We start from the raw sequence: 24,079 nt of genomic DNA on the forward strand, positions 1-24,079 counted from the left end.
TGGATTTAGGCTCCTGTCAAGGGCTGGATCTAATTCAGGCTTTTTCCCTGTCCCCTAGCCCCTCGGGGAATTCCCATCAATACAGGAAGGTGTTTTTCTCAACTCAAAGTGTCAGTGAGATCCATAAATCACGCAAGTCAAGTTCACTGTAAACCATTCACAGTAGGAAAAAGCAAAGAAATACATTTCTTTTTTTTATTTCATATTTACACCTGTGTGTCCTGAAAACCTCCCACTGAGTGGACTGATGAAAGAAAATGATTAACTAGGTAAGCATATTTGCAATAACAATCAATCAGTCAATCAATCAATCAGTTCAAAGACTCCACCCTTATGGTGAATGGATCCAGCAGCTCTTTTATTCCACTTGTCTGCTTTGAGGTTTCAAATATTTTATAAGCCTAGGAATATGACAAGAAAAGAGCGCAGTTCTATAACTTTTATTTATGTACAATTAAATGGTAGCACATGAGAGCAATTCTCTTAAATTTCAAACCAAGCCATCATGAGGTGATCTGCTCAATAACGTTGTAGCTATTAGACAGTCCAGGCTCCGATGCATAGATAATTTACCACCAAGTCACAAGTCAATCAGCAATATCATGCACTCCCATTTGATGTTATTTCAATTGCTTGACTCAGGATTGGGGGGAGGGGAGGGGGGGGGGATTTGGGATTCACCGTCTTTGCTTAACTAATGAATATTTTCATTGTCGTCAATACAAGCTACAGAATTTCTATGGTCTTTTAATGGTTTCTATGATCTTGGTCTACTACCTAGGCTAAACCTTTTTCAGCGTGGCCTATCTAAGCTAACATCTAACATTGGCAAATGTTACGGCCAGGCGGATCAGTTGCACGCTGATCAGCTCTCTCTCTCTCTCGCCGGGGCGGAACTCATTGTGGGTTCACGCCCTCGGCCCACGCCCTCGACCGATGAGACACCTGGGTCTCATTAAGACGATCAGCATTTAAACCAGGAGGCTGTTCATCGCTGGATCGTTGTCTACCACGTGTTAGTGAAGTCAAGCTACAGCAAGTCTAGTTAAGAGTATTTTCCTTTGTGCGTCGTACTTAACCCTGTCTCCCTGCCTACAGAGCTTCCTGGATTTTCCCCCGTGTGATTCCCGTGTGGCAGTGTCGGAGTGTGAGCCTGTGATCGTGTGTGTGGATGATCTGAAGAACGCGTGCTTTCCCCCTGGACTTCCCTGGAGACCCCTTCTTCCCTCACTCAGCTGTATATAGCACCCCCCGCACCTTCTTGTATATACACCTGGTGAATTGTAAATAAATCCTTCTTGTGAGCATCAGAACCGGAGTCCTGCGCTTGAGTCCTCCTCCAAACCGTAACAGCAAAAGTGCAAGAGCTACCTGACAAAGATCAATATCCTTTACACAAACTCGTTTCAAATTTTTGGTTTAAGGTTATCATAATGGGAAATCTTCACTGTGTGCTCCCTTCTTAGGCAAAACTCAACATACATGTGCACAGAGGTTCAAGAGAGAATGTAACTATAACTGTGCAAAAGAACAGGAACAGGAACAATGAGAGTCATTCTCAATAGGATAATATGTGACACAGTATTATTATTTCATTTCTAAATATCATTTTGTTCTGTAGAACAAAACCATGGTATCCGAACATCTTTTAAAAACCTGGTGTTTCATCTCAATCGTAGCGAATATTTCCTACAAGATATAGACTAGTGATAATGTCATAATTAATACTTTTCCAGTATTATTTTTGTTGGTATTTATTATATTTTTCTAACCATTTGGATCTTTTAAAATAAATTATGAACTGTTTAAGAAAAAGTCCCTAAATGAATTAACAGCTCACTACCAATTAAGTTGACAACCAAGGTTAGAAACAAGGTCAGTATACTTAAAACTAAACTAAACTTAAATGGTAAAAAACCAAAGAAAACTTGATTTTAACAAAAAAAGCACTGATACATTGTTGTGTTCCTAAAATGAACTAAAATGCAGACAAACTCTTGTTAGCTTTAGGTTTTGTCAGTTTGATCAAATGTGGCAACAGAATAAGGATCAGGAGGCTTTGATCCAGATGTTTACTGGCACTTGACATGTTTACGGGACAAGTTTTTGTACTGTAAAACCATTACAGATGAGCATGTCAATGGCTGCATTAAGAAGAGGTGAGTCTGAAAATTATTTTTATGCACAAAATACAAGCATGACTTTTACAAGTCCAGTACGTTAAGGCATCAGTGTTTGTCTGAACGTAAAATTTTTTGCCATGCCAAACACTAACCATATCATAATAAATCGAAAGCTTAAACTAAACTAACTAAAACTAAATATTTCAAACAATAAATATTAAATGGACCCACTCTTGAAACTAACAAATTAAAAATGGATTGAAAGGAAAAATATGAAATTAATTATGAATAAAAATTCGTGAAAAATACAAAACTATAATAACTTTGATTGGAAACCACAAGGAGAGGGTTTGTTTACAAGGTCATTGTGCCTCTAAGTGTACATGTTCAGTACCTCCACCTTGCTGCAAGTGGGAAATGAATGACCAGAAGAGATGGAGCAGCTTGTATTTTGCAGTAACCAATGTATTTTCAAATAAAGTGACCCTTAAAATAGCAAGGGCTACAATGTCATTCAGTATTCATTGAATTCTAGGGTTAAGGAATTGAGGATTTAAAATGAAAAAATAACCAAAAACCATATGTGTGAAAGGTGTCCTTGAGTAACAGATTTATTTCTGGAAGACTATAAGGTTGCAGTTCTGCAACAAACCCTGATCTCTGACCACTGTGTGGAGGAGGGGGAAAAAAAGAGGAAAAGACTTAATAAGAGAGCCGAACATCACAGCTTATACGGTGATTCAGCAGCAAACATAAATAAAATAATAAAGCTGTGTGATTTGTGAGGATGACTTCATTTACAAGGGGTTTTATGAGAGCAAGATTAGTGTGATTTTCTCTGTGGTCTGCCTTTTCAACCTGTATGAACACTAACACGTCTTGACAGGCCACAGATCAGTCCGTACAGTAACCCATGAACCATATCAAATATATTGGCTTTCTAATAGCAGCCTGCCCGCTCTTAGATTGCCCTTTGGAATAGTCCACAAGAGGCGGAGGGGTATGTTGAGCGCAGAAGGAAAAAAAAATGAAAAAAATAACCTCAATCATACCTCTCAAGGCTGCACCCTGATGAACGTAAGGGAAGTCAGGCAATGACTACATGGAAAATGATTATAGCTTTGTCCACTACCTACTCCATTAGAGAAAAGGTCACTGTGTTTATAGGGCTTAGTGTAGCCTTATTTAAAAACTACCAAAGTAATAACACTACCCTGCAAATATAGTTCAACCTTTTTCTTTCACATGACAAAAAGGACATCATAAAGGCTGTAATAAAAGATAAAATAAAAAAAACAAAGATAAGTAAATAAAAAGAACACATACATATTTAAACACACACACACCGTCATACAGACCACCAACTGGTGTTAATGAATGAAAGCCCACCATGGCAAACAGCCTTATGGAGGAGTGTCATGAATTCTGTTTTAATGAACACAATCGCAACATGCCTTGTGCATATTAAAGAGGTGGAACTGGCTTTATGACTATGAAAACACACAAACACACACACAATACAGAAGAGACAATAGCGATGCAGTTGTTTGATTGATGTACTTCCCTATCGAGGCCCTTACACTATAAGAGACTATGTGTCACAACAAGCTGTATCTTCCTTTTTCGTAGTTAATTTATTTTCTATTTTCTCCAGCTTTATCAGAGAGCTGGAGAAATTCCTCAAATATTCAACATGAAATTAAATTGAAATGAAATGAAATGATTCTCATAACAGATGACATTTTTTAACCCTTTAAGACCTACCATAGAACCAAGTCCACCAGAGCTTATATTATATTTTTACATGCTGTGGAGCCATTTTTGGGAGCATTTCAAGTTGCTATACATCAATACAACCATTATAGCCCAGATTTTAATAATATGTCTGCATTAAGTGCATAGTAATTACATAAATTACAAAAAAGTGCAATAAACTACAAAAAAATTGAAAATCATTTTTGTTTTTTTAACATATATTTCTAGTTAGAGAAATTTAAGAGGCTTATCCCTCAAAACTGTAAATACAAAAAAGTTGCACAAAATAGTTTCCCACCACAGGAAATTTATTTTAGTCTTCATAGTTTTATTTTTGAAATACACCAAGTTTTATATACTGCAGGAAAAACGAAAATAAATATTATAATGCAAATTTGCAAAAAAGCAGCATATGCATCAAAATAAACTATTTCCAGCAGTGCAATATGAGTCCTAAGCATCCCAGAAATGACACAGAAAGTCATAAAGTCAAAGATAACTTTTAAAAACACCAGTATAGGCTGATGAGGCCCGGATGGTAAAAAAACTACATTTCCGCGAAAATGACGTCACTTCCAGTTTTGGGCAGGTCATGGCGGACATGCAAAAGTTCGCGCTGACGTCTACTCCAACGTAGGAAGTGTTATGAACAGCTGATCGGATCGGCAAAGCGTGTTTCTGGAATATTATGTTTTTGTTGCTGCAAGCGCTTTTTATGCAGTTTTTGCAAAGCTATATGTGGAAGGAAACTGTGAGCTAGGACAAGCTGATGGCATAAGATGTAAGTACAACTCCTCCGGTTTCATATACAAAAACAATTATTGTGCTAGCTCACGTGGTTGCAGAGCTAAAAAAAAATAGGGATTTAAAAATAGTTACGCAATATAGAGCGTGTCTGCTCCGACCGGCTTTAAAGGGTTAAAAATGTTTTATGTGATCGATAGAAACATTTTTTAATTCTGAGAATCTGCTCTTGTTGTGGGTTTTCAATCATAGTTTTTAAAACTACATCTAATTTTCATTTTTGATTGATTGATTGCACAGGTCAAAAGCACGAGGCAACCTAAAAATTGCAGTTGAGCTAAAACTGATTGTGATCACTTAAAGTCTGATGAAAGTCTGCAAACAATTCCATCAAATTGATAAATGCGGACAGATGGCAGAATGACAACATGCTGCAATCGATTTACGTCATTCTGCACCAATGAGTGCAACTTGACTTCACTAGTTGTCAACTGGTTTTACTCTGGTTTAATTGCTATATAAAAGCAAGGTTGTTGATCATCAATGTGATACTTTTATTAAATTCCCTAACAACTATGTTGCTATTTAAGGAGATTTTTTTTCTGTTTCAGATCTCTGAGGTTTTGGCTAGACTCTGAATCTATGTAGTTAATGAGAATTTCTGGATGCAGACCCCAATCATACACAGATGACTGATTACACCTTATTGTCATTATATCACCATCTATCATCAAAGTAACTTTTAATATGGCAACTCATGGCAAGTTGTCACAGACTCTGATGCCCATCTTCATAGCAACCATTTCTAAAAGGTCAAGATCGTAAGTTCATTGCACAGAGTCATAATAATATTGGCCATGCAATGGTCTCCGGTTACTGTTTTGTGACTATAGCATTTGATAAAGTTTAACTGGCTTACAACCAGCTGAAATGACTTAGCTGTGAAGCAGATTGGTGTTTCAGAAAAGATAATAGTCAATAACAGCATCCAAAGCATTTTTTTGCTGCCGAGAAAGACACTAAGACACTCTCTTCTGTATTGGAAATAATGAGAATGCATGATATCTATCAAGAACAACGCAAAGAAAACAAAAATGTTGGTGTTTAGCAATACTACAGTCTTTACCACTTTAGTTCCAGTTCATGTTTGAGAGTAGATTTTAGTACATACCTATACTCGAACTGACTTCTAACCCATATTTAGCTATCAACTCTATTAATCTTCCAAAGCATTATTAAAAAAGTAGATTAAATATTAAAATAAGAGCTATATTTTGTCTACTTTGCCTGAGAATTATCGTAACAACTAGACTTCTACTATTTCCTCTCCGATCACTGTCACTGCAGAGCACCGAATATCTAAAAAATATATAATGTCAATGCATTTTTGTTTTCCTTCCCACTATCCACTCCTAAAGCAAGATTATTTCTTACATAGCTATTTCGGCAAGTTGCCAGTGAACATACTGCATTAGGCATTTCATTTACTCAGAACCATATTACCCAATGCAAATTAGCTGCACACGATCACAACTCGTAGATCACAAAGTTTCACTTAATTTCCTCTACATAAGGATGCCCAACTTAACTGGAAAACTGTCATGTAAAAAAGAAAAATAGCAAAATAAGGTGTAAGCAGACCAGCATGCACAAACTTTACTCACACTGCACACAAGCTGTTCACTACCAACCAATAAATATTGACTACAGAGAGGTGCTTCACTGCATTAATTACAATCTATGATATATTTAGCTTTGAGCGGGACAGTATAGTGCTCGATTCATTCACAGAGAAACCAAGATCAACACCATCTATTCACAGACAACCGCAGCAGACGGTTATAGAAATGCATTAAAGAAATAGCTTTGCTTCTGAGACCGGATCCATTACATTCTTTGTCGTTAGCATCACTTTATTCTTCCATTTATTAAAAACAACTTTTGCAAAGTCTCTTTCTACAGAGATGGATATGAGCGGAAATCACAATAGTTTCAGGCTTTTGTTTTTATGATAATAGATTGTATAATTATATGTATTTAAAGACAATGAGTCTAGAGATGTTTAAAAAAAACATACTGCATAGTTTCAAAGCTTCCTAGAACATCAGAAGAATCAGCTGAAAGACTTCTACAGTTTCACTTTTGAGGCTTTCAATCAGAAGCCTTCATGAATATCTGCCTTCAGTTTTAGCAGTCACACGTCAGGGTAAACAAAATGACTTAAAGTGGTGCGCCTCATTCATATCCCAAACAATCCCCCCCCACACAGCCCCGCATTATGCTCTATCCGTCACAGAGGATTTAGACGGGATACGAGTGTGTACACTGTGACCTGATTGGAGCCAGTCAATTTGCTAGTTTATTAATTCCCCGCGGTGCAGTGGCGTAATGATTATTCAGTGAATTTGCGTCGCACAGCGAGGCATCCTCCATCACCAGCAGGGTCAGCGAAGGGCAGAGTCATCTGTTATCAGTATGCACATCCAACTGTCTGGCCATCAGCTGACAACAGAGACAAATGAGGGATTGTACACAGCAATTCCTTTATTGATGACCTATTGTTTTTCCAAAACGTGGACAGAAATCCACGATGCCAAATCTTCAATGTGACCCTTGGGGTAGAAATGTAACTTGTCTTGTATACACCCACTGAGATTATAGATCATGTTCTACCAGTGGCTGAATACAATCTGTTTACTTGAAATATAATGCATGAGTCTCGCTCTGTGAAACTTCATTGCAGCTGATGCTTCTTTTCAGAGCAGCCAGTCAATTTGTTTCTCCTCTGCTTATTGTTTTATCACGGAGTAGTCCAATATTTTTATTGTAACGTACTATGACATGAACTGTCATTTGTAAACACACCACAACTTCTGCTACAATACCTCAGCTTAGGTGGTATTCTTTTCTTTCCAAGCATCTACTACACTAAAAACAAGAAGAAAACAAAAGAAACTGAAAAAATCTGACCTAATGACAACAGACTCCCACACCATGCAAGTGATGCTAGATGACTCAATAACACTTTGAGACACTGTGGATACTGACATATGGGTGGACTGAATAGTGATGATGTGTGAGTGGTGATAGCAGACTGGAAATTATATAAAAGTCACATGCTAATAAAAGTTTTTAGCGACAATTTTTGAGTTTGAAAGAGTTGTTCCTGTCAGCTGACTCACCGGAATTTCCTTTTTTTTTTGAACTGCAGAGAAATTATATAATATTTGTGAAGTCAACACAGCCAAGGCTGACTAAGCAAAACCAGCGAGCACAAATTCTTTAGCAGAAAGTAGAACAAAAAGGCCAAAGTCAGCAGGTCAGAACCCAGAAATTGTCATTAACATACTCCCCAACAGAGATCATTTTTGCATAGCTTCGAGAACTGAAAGTTTATTTATGCAGACTGCAACAAAACAGTGCAGCAACATGAGGTTTATAAGAAAAAGCAAAGGGATCTTAGACGCCCTATATCAAGTAGCTTCCTTTGATGATCACGTCAACCACGCTGGGAAACAATGCCTTTGTGAGATTTATAATATTTCTTAGCTGTCTTTATCTTGAAGAAAGCAAGGTACAAAAAATTTTAGGAAAAATGTAAAACTAAAACACTGGGGGGTTTTTGCAAAATTTGTGATCGCCAAAGTTTTTTTCAACCCACGTTCTTGATCTAAAACATCTGACTCAGCTAAGCCTTATAATTAATCCATCTTTGTTCTCCACTAAAGGAGACCCATTATCCTCACTTTCAGTTCCATCTTTTTTATTGTTGCTTTCTACTTAAGCAGCTTTTCATGAGCCACAGCTCAACATAATTCCTATCTATCTTACATTGAGGCTTTAATGCAGCCCTCAAGTTTATCTTCTGTTTGAAACAAACCATTTAGCTCTTTTTGCACTTCATTTAAACTAGCTTTTGTCTGATTGGTTACCCATTATCAACAGACGGTTTGAAAATGATGTGGGTGGGGCTTCTGTGTTCACAGCCAGAGTTAGGTGCTTGAAACTGAGCATCTGAAGCCTGAGCTGTTAGGTTAGAGTTACTAACACACACTCTGAACTGGCGATTATTAAAAAACAAACAAAAAAACAAACAAAAACCCTTTGGTAACATTCATTGGGTCAAAAGTTTACATTAGTTTACAAAAGGTTTCCAAACACTTAAATGATATATTTGAATTGTTCTTTTTCCTGAACAGCAAAATCTTTAATGACTTTTATAAACAGGAATTGAGTGCACAATTTGACTTTATTTTGGATTTTCTCCAATCCACTTCAGAATCAGTTTTGATGAGTTTGGATTCATTGACTTGTTAGCAAACCCAACTGTGTTCAAGTGTCAACAGTCTAGCCATTAATTTGAGTGAAGCTGAAGAATTTAGAAAGAATTTAGAAATAGTCCTCCTGTCATGGTCTGCGGCCCGGTGTCCGAGGAGCTGATGGGATGCCCACGCCCACGGGTGTGGCTGTTAACTCTACACCTGCATCCCATCTCAGGCGATTATCAGGTGGACTATTTGATCCAGCCCAGCCAGCTGCTCCACGCCAGTCCGTTAGTCGTCTCACAGCGGTAACGTACACCCACGGGAAGGCGGTTGTGAAAACCCTCATTTACCTGAACAAACGCTAATCTTTTCCTTTGCGCTCAGGTAACAGCTCGACGTGTTTTTGAGCCACCTGCCTGTCCACCTGCCCGTCTGGAGTTTGGATCGCCTCCGGTACCAATCACCTCTACTTTCCTGGAGCTCCTCCGCGGACCCTCACCCCTCCCTCCGGCTCCCACGGCCCCGCTTTGACTGTAAGACTCATACTCTCCCCCACGTATGCTGCTATTTCCCCGCTCCCCAGTAACTCTCTTTCTCTTTCTGTTGCAGCCTCCCACAGTCCCGATTACGGCGTTCCTGCGTAACTCATCCCCCGGTCCCTTGGTTTTTCTAGTTGTCCTTTTACCCTTCCGGGACACCTTTAGTTGAAATAAAGTTTATTTTTTCGTACTCCTGTGCATGTTGTCTCTGCTTCTGGGTCCAGCTTGTGTACTGAACTTCGGTTCATGACACCTCCTTCGTTACTGCATCAACTTTCCAATTTCCCAGGACCACTGGGAGTAAAACAGCCCTGGATCATGTTACATCGTCATGACTGACAGAGGTTTAAAAGCCTCACCTCCTCCAAACATCTGTCTGTTTTTGGGTTATTCCTGAACATCCAAACCAATTTCCTCTCATTTCAGAGTAACACCTTGGGACCTTGGCAGAGTGGTGAATCGTTCACAGCCAAATAACATATATTTAACCTCTTAAGCACCCACGCACCCAAAGATGGGTGCAAAAGGAAGGAGATGCTGAGATCATAAAACCACTGGGGGCTTAACAGGTTAAGTACAATTGTTTGTGCTGATGATTTTCAAATCTGCAGACTCCAAGAGACCTTCCTACGTAACTTATGTAAATCTAAAATTCTCATTCTCAGATCTTCACTGAGTTCCTTTAGCATTGTTCTGAATATTCAGTGCTGTCAAACAAATCGTTTTTATACTGACACAGAGAAACTACCAGTAGCAGTAAATCATGACTCCTAACAAGAAGTTAATAGGCCTCGGCATGATCAAGTTAAAATACACTACAGAACCTTCAGCGTCACTTATTCAAAATTTGAATGTAAAATCATTTCACGGTGGACAAAGAACAGTATAAAGAAATGATTAAAATTGCATTTAAACTTCTGACCACAATTGGTAGTATGCACCATTGAAACATACATAAGAAAAGAATAAAGGAAAAATATAATATCATTAGATTAAAGAAAAAATTCGGGTTAATTTTATGCAAGTCATTCATTCATTCATTAAAATATTAAGATACTGTTATGTTTTAGCCTTTTAAGTTGCATTCAAATATATTCATGGTATGCAAATGAAGCATTTAGCACTGATAACAGCTGCATAATTGTCAATTAGTGACAGGTGTTACAGTAACTTTAAACTGCAGAGAAGTTGTCTGAAATTGTTTGATGAGCGACAGTTATTAAGTTAAAGTTACATTAGTGCTATTGTGGACAGCTGGACATTGTAATTGACTGAACTACTGTTCGCATCACAGCCTGAAAGGACCCTAAAAGGAGTCTGACTGTTTAAAATGACAAGCTTTGATGTCACCTTGGAAATTACTTAACAGTTCACCAGCTGTATGCTTGCTATATGCCGAAAGAATGGCACCGACAACAGCTGTTTATGCAAAACTGCAGCTGAATATTGAAGTAATCAATAAATAAATTAAAAAATTAAAAAATCCCTGATTCAACATTTACCTTTAAAATCTTTCCGGGAGTTAAATAAACTTTTGTTCTTAACCTTGTTTGATCGAGTTCTGTGTTTTGAAATCTCAGTGTGGCGAATGGCTTAAGATGCAAAGACAATTAGTCAGAATTATCTCATTAAAAAACAAATGAAAATATGCCCTGTGCAGGTAAAACATTAACCTTTAGTCAGAGCGTGTAAGCAACACCAAGGTCCTGACAGATGTGACTCCAGTGTGCAGTATTTGAAGGGCATCATCCCTCCATGCATGCATAATGAGGTGAACACTGTGTAAAGGGATAACAGACGTACTTGGACATGGCCAACATAATCAGATTGTCTTTGCAGATGGATCAAAGCATTGCTATGGCACCAAAAGACAAGCTTTAAAACCACAAAAAACCCAATAGTGTTATGGAAATTGTCTTCCCCAAAGTGTAACAACCTGCACTCTTTGTAAAGCCATTCAAGCTTCTGATAACTCTGGTCCTGATGCTGACTCAAACAAACAAACAAACAAACAAAAAACACTCACACAGACATCCATTTAAGCAATATTGTTTTGAAGCATATTTTTTCCTTGAACAGGCATCTCTGTACCCCTTTTTTTTTTTTTGCGAATGCTTTCTATTCTCTTTGTAAACTCAAACTGTTGCTGTAGTACCTGTATCTGATGTTTTCCATTACAACAGCTCCGAGTCCTGAGGGAGAGAGCGAAGCGTGGTAAACAACAGTCAGGCGCTAAGCTCACACAGTGCAGAGTTTAGCTGGCCCACAAGGCCCATGAATAAGAAAAAGGAGATGCAAATTGGAATAAACAACAACTACAACAATCTTAAAACTTTACTTGCGCATAAACAATGTCACAGTCCCTCACACCAACTGACACCTCGTGCAAATAAGTTATCTGAAATCTAAGACGGTGAGCAAGTTCTTAAGTGGAGCGCTGCGAATACTGGAAGGCACGAGCGTTCACATTAGCAGCGGCAGCAGCAAAGTGTATTTTTAGCCAACTTGTTGTCATGCAAAGAAAAGGTTTAACATATTCACGGTTAAACATCTGACATCATCCAGTCTGCCATCACCCGGCGTTTTTCTCAAACAATGGCTGCATGCAAGTCTGACCATTAGCAGCGTCTCAGGAACGGCAATCTCCTGAATGTCACCAATTTGTTGACAATGAATTATTTGTGACATATTTATGGAGAAGGACATTTAATGGCACTAAGAATGATTTATTTTCAGCCATCCTGAGACGGAGGCATGCATAGTCTTGAAGATTTCATTTTAAAACAACTGGTGAATAATTTTCACCTAAAGACAGGAACCTTTAACCAATAGAAAGAATTTTGAATCTTATAATGGATTGACTTCAGATAAATTCATTTTCTGATGTGTTTGAATTTATCTGAAGTCAATCCATGACAGTGGTTAGCACTGTTGCCTCACAGCAAGAAGGTCCTGAGTTCAACTTCATCATCTGTGGATTCTGCATGTTCTCCTTGTGTTTGTGTGGGCTCTCTCTAGGTACTCCAGCTTCTCTCTCAGTCCAGTGACAAGGACACCTGGGTTGGCTGGAAGACTGTTTACTTAGCCTGGCAGGGCGAAGGACACTGTCTCAGCTGAACTATGGACACGCACACACATACATATACTGATACTGATAAGCGCTCACTGACGCATCACCCTCCCTACCCCGGATCCAACGCCACCTCCAACGCTTACCTCCCCTCTGATGTGGACATCGGGTCAGCTGGAGGCGCAGTCGAAGATTGCAGCGGTCCCAGATCAGATGGGACACTTTCCCATGTTGCTTGTCTGTGTTTATCGTGCTACGGTGTGTTGATATCTGTGCATTCCTGTATTATCCTTCTGTGTTACACATTTCAATGTTTTTTTCCTCGCCACCTAGCCTGACCTGTCTCCCCAATGTGATGTTTGTGTATCGTATGTACGGTCGGCAAGGTCTGTCATCTCGGTTGTGAGCAAAAGACCTGCAACTGACAAATAAAGGCTATCTCATCTCTCATCATCTCTCATTTGGTTAAATGGTGACTCTAAACTGCCCATAGGTGTAAATGTGAATGTGAATGGTAGTCTTTCAATCTGTGTTAGCCCTGCAGATTGGTGACCTGTCCAGGGTGTAACCTTCCCCTTGGTAGCTGGAATAGACTCCAGTGCCCCCGTGACCCTGACAAGGATGAGTAGATGAGAATGGATCGATGGATTATCTCCACATTTCATAAGTGAACAAACATCAGTTTAAAAGGTAAAAAGAACAGGCTGGCTACACTGGCAGTCTGGGCTTCTGACAACAGTTTGTTCCAGAACAACAATAACAATGGACTCCAGAAGGTCCACGAGAACAGACCATAACTCCAGTTTAAACTTCCTCTGTCAGAGGACCTGTCCTGCAATAGACACACCTATGCTCTCAGTGGCCAGGAGTTAGCTTCGTGAGGAAGCTAAGGAAGGCTGGGTAAATAAAAATTCCCAGTACTATAAAACACGTGCAGCGCAAAAAGATGCACTCCATAAGAAAATGAAGCTTGAAGTATATTTTCTCCCTTCTATATTTAGCGTGAGAGGCTACTTAAGGGTTTACTTAAAATACACACTGACTATATCAATATGTTTAAAATCAGCTCTTGCAGATAATGAACAGCTTATACAGCTCAAAATTGATATGAATGTAAATGTGCATAATTATCCATTTTTCACCAGAACACTGTCAATTTAGAAAGCTCCTGGGTTTTGAAATATCAGAATCAGATTTAAAGTTGTTCTCTTGTTTTTTTGTCTTCCTTCTTTCACAAACTACAAATTTCTCTAAGTGTAAAGAGACAGATGCATTAACTACACTGGAAGTACATTTGGCATGGTTTCCCATTCGGTTACAAATTGTTTTCTGGTGATAAAAGGTGTCAAAAAGGCAGGCTGTTACAGCATTGTTATCTTCGGCTTTACACATGGCACGTCAAAGACTTGTTTCTGTCAAAGGTAACGACCTGCTCAAAGACCTATATCCATCAGCGTCGTTAAGGTGTTGTGTTATCACCTGCTGAAATGCACTTCCTTCTCCTACCAAATTCTAATTGCAACATTGCGACAACACTTTTACTCCTGGTGGCATAAACAACTCTTGAACTATTTATGAGTATCTATTTGAGGCATACGAGCTTTTTCAAGCCTTTTAAGCAGAGCAACACACTATGTTTAAAACATTGATGACTTCCCTTCCACCTCGATGACTTCATTCCACAGCCCTTTCACTAAAATGCAAAGAAAAAGTCTTGGGGAAAAAAAATAAAAAACATTGTCACTTCTTATGTTTCCATTTTTATCATTTTACTCACTGTGTGACTGCAGGTCAACGTATAACTCTGTTTCATACTGTTACATGGTTGGACTATATATTCCTAAATTTAATTTCCCATGTTTTGTTTGATAAATTCAATCCAGTCTGACTCAACAAGGAACGGAGGACAAATCCTTGACATCATTTATAAAGGGGAAAGCCTATTCCATTTTAATAAAAGCTGAGCTCTGCAACCTGCTGATCTGAAACCCTGCCAACCTCTGCATCTCTAAGTGCCGTATAAAAAATATATATATAACAGTTATGTTCAAGAGAAAGCGTTTGCATTCACATTTTCGACATTTAACTCTTATACGAGACAACCGAACAGTGAAATCCAATTTCCTCTTTAACAGTAAAAGCAGCCAGAGTAGAAAGTGCAAGGGTCAAAGCCACTACGTGCTGGCAAGAATAGCTGCAAAATGCGCTCTGGTGTACCTTGAATTATCACATACTATGAAAACTTATTAGATACAGAAATTCTTCAGGGGGAAAAAAGCATTACGTTTAAACAAGACAGGGACATTTTCAGTTCAGGTAAAAGGACGGAGATACAGACGGGGGTGTTTACTGCTCAACATCTATCTTGTCGCCCTCTACAAACACAACTGACAGCACATGAATAGACTGTGCTTCGTGTTTATGAAATCTAAAAGAACACTGAAGTCAACTCACGTTCAACTTATTCATAAAATGCTGTCTGACATATTCATCACAAACCACTTTGCAGAGTGCAAAGGACATAGTGTAAATACAAATTAAAACTATATGACTAAACGTCACATGAAATATTCCCCAGCTTGTCAACAGTGTACAAAGGTATACATCACAGCTGCTCAGCAGAGGCTAATCAAAGAATCCCCACCCCTACAATAGATTTTTAAAAAAGACGTTCACTGCTTTGAAGGACTGTAAATTAATCAAACTACACTGTCAAAAGGAAAACAGACTCTTTATGAATGAAAACATCAAATCTCCTTTTTGTCCCCCGCATGGTTTTTAATTAATACAGAAAAAACTTGCACTGTTTATGTAGAAATTACAACAAATTCATTTTGAGATTCAACACTTATAATAATTGCAAATGTTGTTCAAATATAGGGACAAATATTGTTTTATGAAAATTATGCTACTGTGCAAGATGTGCACATATTTTGTGTATAACAAATCCAGTATTATCCGCAAGTATTTGGACAAATTACTCTGTCTCTGCAAACCACCACTGTGGATTTTAAAAAACTAACAGCAGCAGACTTTCAGCTTGAATCCAATCAGTTTAGCAAAATTATCGCATTAACTGTTTCAGAATCATATATTTTAGATCAGCAAATCTTCTACAAAACCTCCTTAGTGACTTGCAAGGTTTCCTTGTGGATCTCTGGTCTCTTTTTCCTCAATTTTTATCCACCTTTATAGTTACTGAATGCAGCAACAGACAGAACCAACAGACCTCCATGCTAATTGACTAGCTGCGATTACACAGCCTTTGTCGAGAACAAGACCTTTGTCTACGTGTGATAGGTGGGTACTCTTACCAGCGGGAAATTTCAAAAATATCTGGAAAAAAAATGGTCTGTTTGTTACTCTTCCTTGTTCTTGTGCTGTTGTTGGTTATTTAGTTTAGCATGCAGTGTACTGGGTGTGAAAAACAATGCTTTTAATGCTGCTTATGTGACCACTGAATATTTTATCATGTTTCTCCTTTTTCATGGTAACCTCTGTTTTCACTCCCTTCCTGTCAACACCGAAGTAAGTGCTTCTGGCTTTTCGGTGGACCAGAGGCAAGCACGTTTGCATAGGCTGCATACCCAAAATCACTCTCTACAGCCAAATAGCTACACAAACACAGAGAGACACAAATGGAGCAACCCCAGTTCCACTTATGATGATAATGCACACTTAAAAGAATAAAAAAAGAAAGAAAAGAAAGAAATCACTCTAATGTGCACCTGTTTTTATTCAGTGACCAAACTCATTACATTTTCCTTTTAGGATGTATACCTTCATCAATGTTATGTAACTTGTGCTGTGAATGTGAAATGTGTGAAATGTGAAAAAGCCCAAAAGAAAAAAAGCATTCAATTTCAGGGACAACACTAAGAGAAGTGTGTTACTTTTAGGCACTTATAGTATCTGTGTGTGTGCTGGTTCCTGGCTGAGTGCACGTGTAAGAGTGGATGAGAGCACCTGGTAACCACTTGGCAACTTTCCGTCCCATTTCATTCCCTGGCCTAATGACTGAACGTGGGCCCGGCTCCTCTCTCAGTCTGTCCACATCAGGATGCAGCACTGAGAGCGTTTCCACCAACAACCCCATTTATCAGAGATTGCCGCCTAATTGTAAGCACCCTGCGCTACTCCCATTACTACTTCACATTACAGTGGGCTGGATGGTAGACAAACAAAAAGGCAAGCAGCTTTCCTTTTCAGACCTCATTTCTCTCTCCCTCTTTCTCTCTCTCTCAGGAACTTTGTATGGCTGATTCTGCATTACTATATCTCTGGGTGAAATATTGACATACAAAGATAAAAACTGTTTAAGTAAATTCAGTCCAATGTAAAATGTTCTTGCTCAAAGCATTACACGCTCTCCTGACATTTAAGGTAATATTTTAGTGGAGAGAGATGAACACATCTCTCTCATACAAAAAGAAATGTTTCTGTTTATATTGACTGTAATACAAACCTGACTCTTACTACTTGCACCAAATAATTTTGACATATTTTGTGAAGAAACTATCAAACCAAAAAGGCGAACTCTTCAAAATCAAGAAACAGCTTTCTATGCTGAACAATAAAACAGGAGTAAGAGTTCTTATTTCCCAAAGCTGGATATTTCCAGCTTACTGTATGTACTACCATTCACCGAAGACCAGCGACCAGGAGGACTGAGTTGTATTTATTTGACCTGGTTTAACTGTTAAGCTGAGTCTTCAGAATAGAATTTAGTTGATGCACCAACCAGAAGTAATCCTATTCTAAACTAAAACAGGCTTTGTAATGTTAATGCATAGGACTATGGCTGTTTTCTACCCGTCTAGCTCTGCCTTGCTAATTTATTTTGGATTTGCGGCAACAACTCACGATCAAAGGAAAGGAAAATGCAATTTCACAGACTCTGAAATAATAATAAAAGCATACAAAAAAAATCAAGAGTTAAAACATTACTGCATGAGCACACCAATTGCCAACTATTGCACTTCAATAACAAATATACTTCATTTAGGAACCACTGTAAGGAAAATATGGAAAGAGCACCTGATAAAGACAAAAACTTGTTTTCTTTAGTTAGTTTTTTTTTTTTTATACAACGAAGCAGCAGGCACGCTCACTGCAAATCACTATACAGACTGTTGACTTCATGTATTTTTAAAATTTCATCTGCTTTTTTACCAACGATCTGATGAGTTGTTGTCCAACACAAACTCTGATGACAACTCCCTTAGAAGTTAAAACAGAAAAAGAAGGCCTTTCATTTCAGCTCCTTTGGCTTGCTTCTATCCTTAACTATTCTCTTCTGCTTAGGTTAAAATCCATATATGACACAGTAGTAATATAAGCTGTAGAGAAACAGCAAAGACTTTGACTTTACATCAACTCTTAAAAAGCCCCAAGATTATGGCCATTTCTAGCAGACAGTTGGTCACTGTAACAAACGCTACAGCTTTCTAGTAGGTACCTCTCCTATTTACCATCTTTACCATCTTCTGGTATGCTATAAAAACACAACTCACTGGATTTGAGTGAATTTGCATGCACTGTAATAAGGTGCAATAAGTCATGTCTGTGAAATTTCTAGAATCAGAAGAAAAACAAATGTGGGTGCTTTTGTCAAATAAACTGCAGCTAAATCGAACTAAAATCATACAACAAGTCCAGTGTACTCTCACTCACATCAACTTCTTATCTCAATCTGCATGCGATGAAATTAGCAGAGAAAGACAAAATAACACCTGAAAGCTAATTTGGGAACAGAGTGTAAGGCTACGTTCACACTGCAGGCGAAAGCGCATCAAATCAGATTTTTTTGACCCTATGCGACCCATATCCGATCATGGTATGACAGTGTGAACGGCACAAATCCGATATTTTCAAATCCGATCTGGGTCACTTTTGTATGTGGTACTGAATCCGATACATATCCGATGTTTTAGAAAGCGACTGCTGTGTGAACGGTCAAGTCGCATTAAATTCGTCTTTTACGTTACTGATACAAGACAGACGCCGATTATCAGCGCCCGAGAAGACATCGCGAACGCTTCCTGGCCATCCAGTGAAACTGCTGGGAAGACAACGTTGGAGAAACGTTAACATTTTATTTGTACTGCATAATCTGCAGATTCTGACAGAAATCTGCAACTATCCTTTGAAGCACCGCTCCTCTAAAACAGCAATAAGGATCATTATTAGGTTATTTACATTATTATGTAAATAACAAAATAACTTAAAGCAAAAATTGGGAAACGTAAAGTCCGAAGTCTTTATATTAACGGCCATCAGTCAAACAATATGGTTTGCTCTGGGTCTAAACAGAGCGCGTTGTGTGTGACGTCTTCTTTTGCGCATGCGGGCCGCTTTGAGCGTTCACACTAGAGCACGTTTGCTGTCGCATTTTATTTGTAGTGTGAACGAGCAGACAAAAAAATCGTATTTGATCAAAAAATCGGAATTGAGCATTAAGACCTGCAGTGTGAACGTAGCCTTAGAAGACCTTAGCTGTTTAACACAAGCACACTGTTGCATATAAAGACTGCCTGTCACTGCTCTGAGATTATGTTGAGTACAATGGAACAAAGCTGGGTGAGAACTGTATAATATATAATATGTAATATATGTACAAAAGAACACAATAAAAAAAAAAAGTTATACCTAAATGGGTCAAGTAGATTTTTTTTTTTCATGTTTGGACACTGTTGCAGTTATGCCATTCATATAAAAGGGACATTAAAGTTAATCTAGGCTGAAAGCCGGAACCGACCTTCAGGATAATATCTCTTCCTATGATTACTGTGTTGACCTTCAGATGGAAAAAGAAGCACCGCTATTGCCAAGCCTTCATCATTATCCGCTGTAAGTAGCATGGGTTCATGCAGATCACTAAGAATTATTGATGAAACTCAATTAGATTCGTCTCACTCCATTTAATTCTACATATTCAGGATATGGTTTGCCAAAAATTATGGGTATCAACATCCAGGGAGTCATTTATACACTCAAGATGACTTTTGATGGTAATATTGTTGATCTTGCTAAGTGTGCAGCACGTTATGCTTCCTTTGGCAGCAGCACTGATGATCGCCATGACACCCATCACTCTTTTTTTTTGTCTGTTATTATTTTCAAATAAGCAGTTTAACGTTCTTTGAAAGTTCATTAAGCAATTCAAAGACCAGACAATAAATTACATGCCATAACAGTATACTAGGATATGGCTCATAAATGCTATTCTTATGGCCTAGAACAGTCAATGTGTTTTCCTGGGTAGTAGCTCATTAGACGTCTGTACCTCAGCAGGAAACATTTGAGTGGTTCACACTATGCTGAGTCCTGCTGGTTTACATCTTAGTCATCTAATTAGAAACTAACTTACACCTGGAACGCCAGGTGAGCGCAATTAACAAGCATGTAGGATGAAATACCAGGGTGCTATAGAAAGCTATTTTAAAATCAAGCTAATTTCGGATATGTTTTTTCTCCCCATGACAAAATCGACCTTTCTCATATCACACTAGTAATGTGTTTGTTCCATTTAAGACGTTCCAGTATGCTAAGCAATTTGATATGTGTAGCACAACACAAATGTGCTTTCACAGAAAAAAAAATGACACAAAACAATTAAGAAACTTTAAGAAACCTCAACTTTTACCAGATTGTTTATTCTGAGCGTGCAGCATTTAAAGATAAATCATATGAATTAAACAAGATACCAACACAAAATAGCACTAATTTAAAGTTAAATGCAATTTACCAAAGGGCTGGACTGAAAGAAGAGGGGGAAAACTGATACTAATCTGAACTCTGTTGGCAAGACTGTATAACGGTCTACAGGTTGCAGTAGTGTAAGCCGAGTAAACACACTGTAGTTTCTAGTTTGCTCATTTGTCCTCGGCAGGAAACAAAGTGAGACTGCTCTCTGAAGATAATAAAATAGTAGTACATCAACACAAAAAGTATACAAGTAGCAGCAAGCAAACTGAGTTTATGACTTCTTACTAATGTGGATGTCTGTACCTATTGCATCACATTATATTATTTTGAAAAATAAGCAGTTTTAAATTAAGAGTACATTAAACTTCTTGAAAGATGGACAATCATGAAACATTTTGAATGCTGTGGTTTGTTTTTGTTTTTTTCACCAGTTTGTTGTTTGGGGTTTTTTTGGTTAGTTTTTTTATTTTGTCTTTTGTTTTTTTTACATGTAGGTCTAAAATAAATGGTCAATTTTAGTGTTGTTGCTTTTGCCCACAAAAATACAACTTATCAAATGAAACAAAACAATATTGTTAAATTATTAAATTTGCTTTAGTGTGTGTGTTTTTTTTAATCTTGGATTGTGTGTGTGTTGGTTTAACAGTGTTGGTAAGCCCACCCTCTAAATGCTTGTGCTATAGCTTGTTTGATGCTTTTTAGCCTTTTCTGCCATCTTCGTTGTCAAGGGTCAGGACAGCAAATTTACTGTGACAAAAAAATGCAGCTTCCTCATTCATTACACTGACATGTCTACACTGGGATAGCAGGAGTCCTGACCCCAAGGAGGCACAGGAAGCCAGACATGCCCAGAAAAATCATTCAATATAACTTCAGCAGCCCTGGCCAATCAAACAAAACAATGACCCCATCTGATGTTAAGCGCTCTGTGGCATACAAAATACTTTGACTGGTTTATAATAGGATAATCAAGTCAAATGCCACCATAACTTTACATAGTCTTTACAAAGTCCTGCTTAATAGAAACAACTGTACAGTGATAAGCCTTAAAATGACCATATTACAGTTATTTTATATTAAACGTAATGCCAGAGGTGGTGTTACTAAAGATTAGAAGGACAGGGATAATTGTTACTCAGCTGCTATAAACACTATTCCTCCGAGTATTTAATACAGACTGTATACAACAGAATATCATACCCATTATGACATTACCCATTGTTTGGAAACTTGTATTTGAAGCCTTGATTTTAGTATTTTTGCCATTTCCGTCACGATATTCTGAAGCCAGAGTGAGGATAAAATGATCAGCTAACAACACTAGAAAGCTAAGTAAGGTAGCATCACAAAGACACAAAGCTATATTAATAAAACAAAAGTTTCAGTCGCCAAATCTTAAGCACAGACTTCTGGGCCAGGCTGTTAGTACAATTAGCCAAACAGCAATCCATTATATTTGTCAGTTAACTGCATTAAAATCTTCAAAAAGGCCAAGAGGTCCAAATTAGTGACTTAAATTGGCAGAGGTAAAGTCGTACAGACAACTAGGAGTGCAATTGTTGGCATCCACCTGGCACTGAAGGCAGTCATTTATTATTGTATTTGTTTTTAATGCAGTCGTTGTCATGACAGGGAAAATTTGTTGTAACGATCAGAAACAGCTGGGACTCTACAGGAACTGACTTAGGAGGCCATTAGATGAACCGCAGTGTTTGGCTTTGTGTTATACGAATTGTAAAAAGGATTCCTTATTCATGTTTCATGTTTTTATCCCTTGGCTGCTATAGTACTATAATCAGTGTTGGGAAGGTTACTTTTAAAATGTATTCCATTACAGAATACAGAATACATGTCCCAAAATGTATTCTGTAATGTATTCCGTTACTTACTATTCCGGGACTTATTGTTTTAGAGGAAAACACGAACACAGTGTACAGTCCAGTCTTAATAGCTTACTTACAACTGGGCTCGTAAGGCACTCTTCTTGGCTGCAGTGGTAATTATTATATTTACATGCTTCCAGCTCCCGTTTTTTCCTTTTCCTCGTACTTTTCCTTTTTCTCCCTCCTCGCGCTCACAGACACATAACGTGTATGGCAGTCCATTCTCCCTGCAGCACGGACTACACTGCCTATGATGCTACATTCTTTAGAGCTATACCTGTAGCATTCTGCCTATTAGCTTAGCATAACAACAACAAAAAGGCCTCTCTCACCCAGGAAACACGCAAAGCGAGAGCGTCACCCTGTAACCATGGCAACCGTAACGCTGCCGCCTGGGACAACAGAACGTAGCTGTCAAACAAAACCCAAACAGGCCTGACCCGCCACAACAGGCATAACCGTGTAATCCATTTATTTCAACAAAGTAACTGTATTCTAAATACCACCTTTTTAAACGGTAACTGTAACGGAATACAGTTACTCATATTTTGTATTTTAAATACGTAACGGTGGTACATGTATTCCGTTACTCCCCAACACTGACTATAATTCATATAAATTCAGTGTATTTGTATGGATAAATGTGAGGATATCAGGCCTCAGCTTGTTAAGACTATAAACACAGGCTCGTTAGCTACATCACTGGTTCTATAACAGGATATTGTACATGGCTTATGGTTTTCCATTTCAGACACCCTTAAAGTTGTTTTTTATAGTAGGATGATGAGCCTAAAAAAAGAACTGAATAAAAGATCTCCACATGTAATATCATGCATTTTTCTGATGAGTGTTTCGCCTCTGCCTTTAAGGTCATATTGCTATCAGACAGTCTATGGGCTATATTGAAGGATCTGGGCATCAATATAAAACAGAGCATGAAGACCTCCAGTGCAAACACAGTCTAACGCTTTCTGAAGTGCAACGTGACCAAGCAAGGTACATCTGGCTTTTTCCCCTGAGAAGGTGAAAGTGCTGTACCATACAGTATTTAGGGCAGACACAAGTGTCCTCTAATGGCTTAGTGGGTCAAGGAGCATAAGTGGCCTGTAAAGCTAGCCACAAGGTCCTGCGGGGATTCAAAAGGCAAATCCTATAGGGCCCTTTTTTCTGTTTTTTTAAACCCAGCCACTCATCTAAGACTGCTCATAAGCAGATGGTGCAGTGTAGTCCCATAGCATCTCTTTAAAACTGCTTCCTTCCCTGCCCAGGAAAAGACAGCACTTCATGAATCTACAATAACTTGATTAAGACTTACTGTATGAAAGCCATTACAAATTAAATTGTGGCAAAACAGTGACGCTAGATGGAACAACAGGGAGTCTTCCAATAATTCTGTCTGAGAAAGGTGCAGAGGAACGCAGCATTCACCTCTCCTCAGTACAGCTGTGACGAGTTATTAAAAGTGTAACCCAGTCCCAGGGGGTGGTGTGTAATTTTAGAATTAATATACAATTTAGAGCTTGGTGTTTGCAGCTTTTGAATTATTCAAATGTACTGCTATGGGCTTGGGTTTGGTAGCAGTAAGCAGTAGGCAGTTGCCATGCATACAAATGAATAAATTACGCGAGACGACATAGATTAGAAGAACATAAACATTTGTGCCAGGAAACAAAACAAGATGTTTGCTCTTGTGCAGAGTTCAAATCTGAAAGGCTGCAACATACAAATAGGAATAGTCCACGTCTGTAAGGAAATCTTTCATCAGCAGCCAAATTCGCACGTCAGCACTTCACCCGTTCGCTCAACAAAAATACATAAATCAACGCATTTTCTGCAGGTATAAGATTTGACTCATCTGCTAAATTTCAATGGTATTACATAATTGTTTTTTTATTGTTTGATTTTTGTGTTTATATACATCAAGTAAGTAGCAATAACTATACAAAGTAAAGCAGAAAAGTGTGGTTGTTTATATTGGACTCTGGTGACTACT

The 24,079-nt window shown here is 38.3% G+C and overlaps 1 protein-coding gene across 2 annotated transcripts in view; it reads right to left on the bottom strand.

Annotated features, from left to right (window-relative positions):
* The window catches only part of fstl5 (follistatin-like 5), a 197,894-nt gene that overhangs the window by 127,072 nt on the left and 46,743 nt on the right, over positions 1-24,079 (bottom strand). The gene's annotated exons all lie outside the window — the stretch shown is intronic.

The sequence above is a fragment of the Neolamprologus brichardi genome, chromosome 2 (genome assembly GCF_056152115.1).
Source record: "Neolamprologus brichardi isolate AB-2024 chromosome 2, ASM5615211v1, whole genome shotgun sequence".
Classification (NCBI taxonomy): domain Eukaryota; kingdom Metazoa; phylum Chordata; class Actinopteri; order Cichliformes; family Cichlidae; genus Neolamprologus; species Neolamprologus brichardi.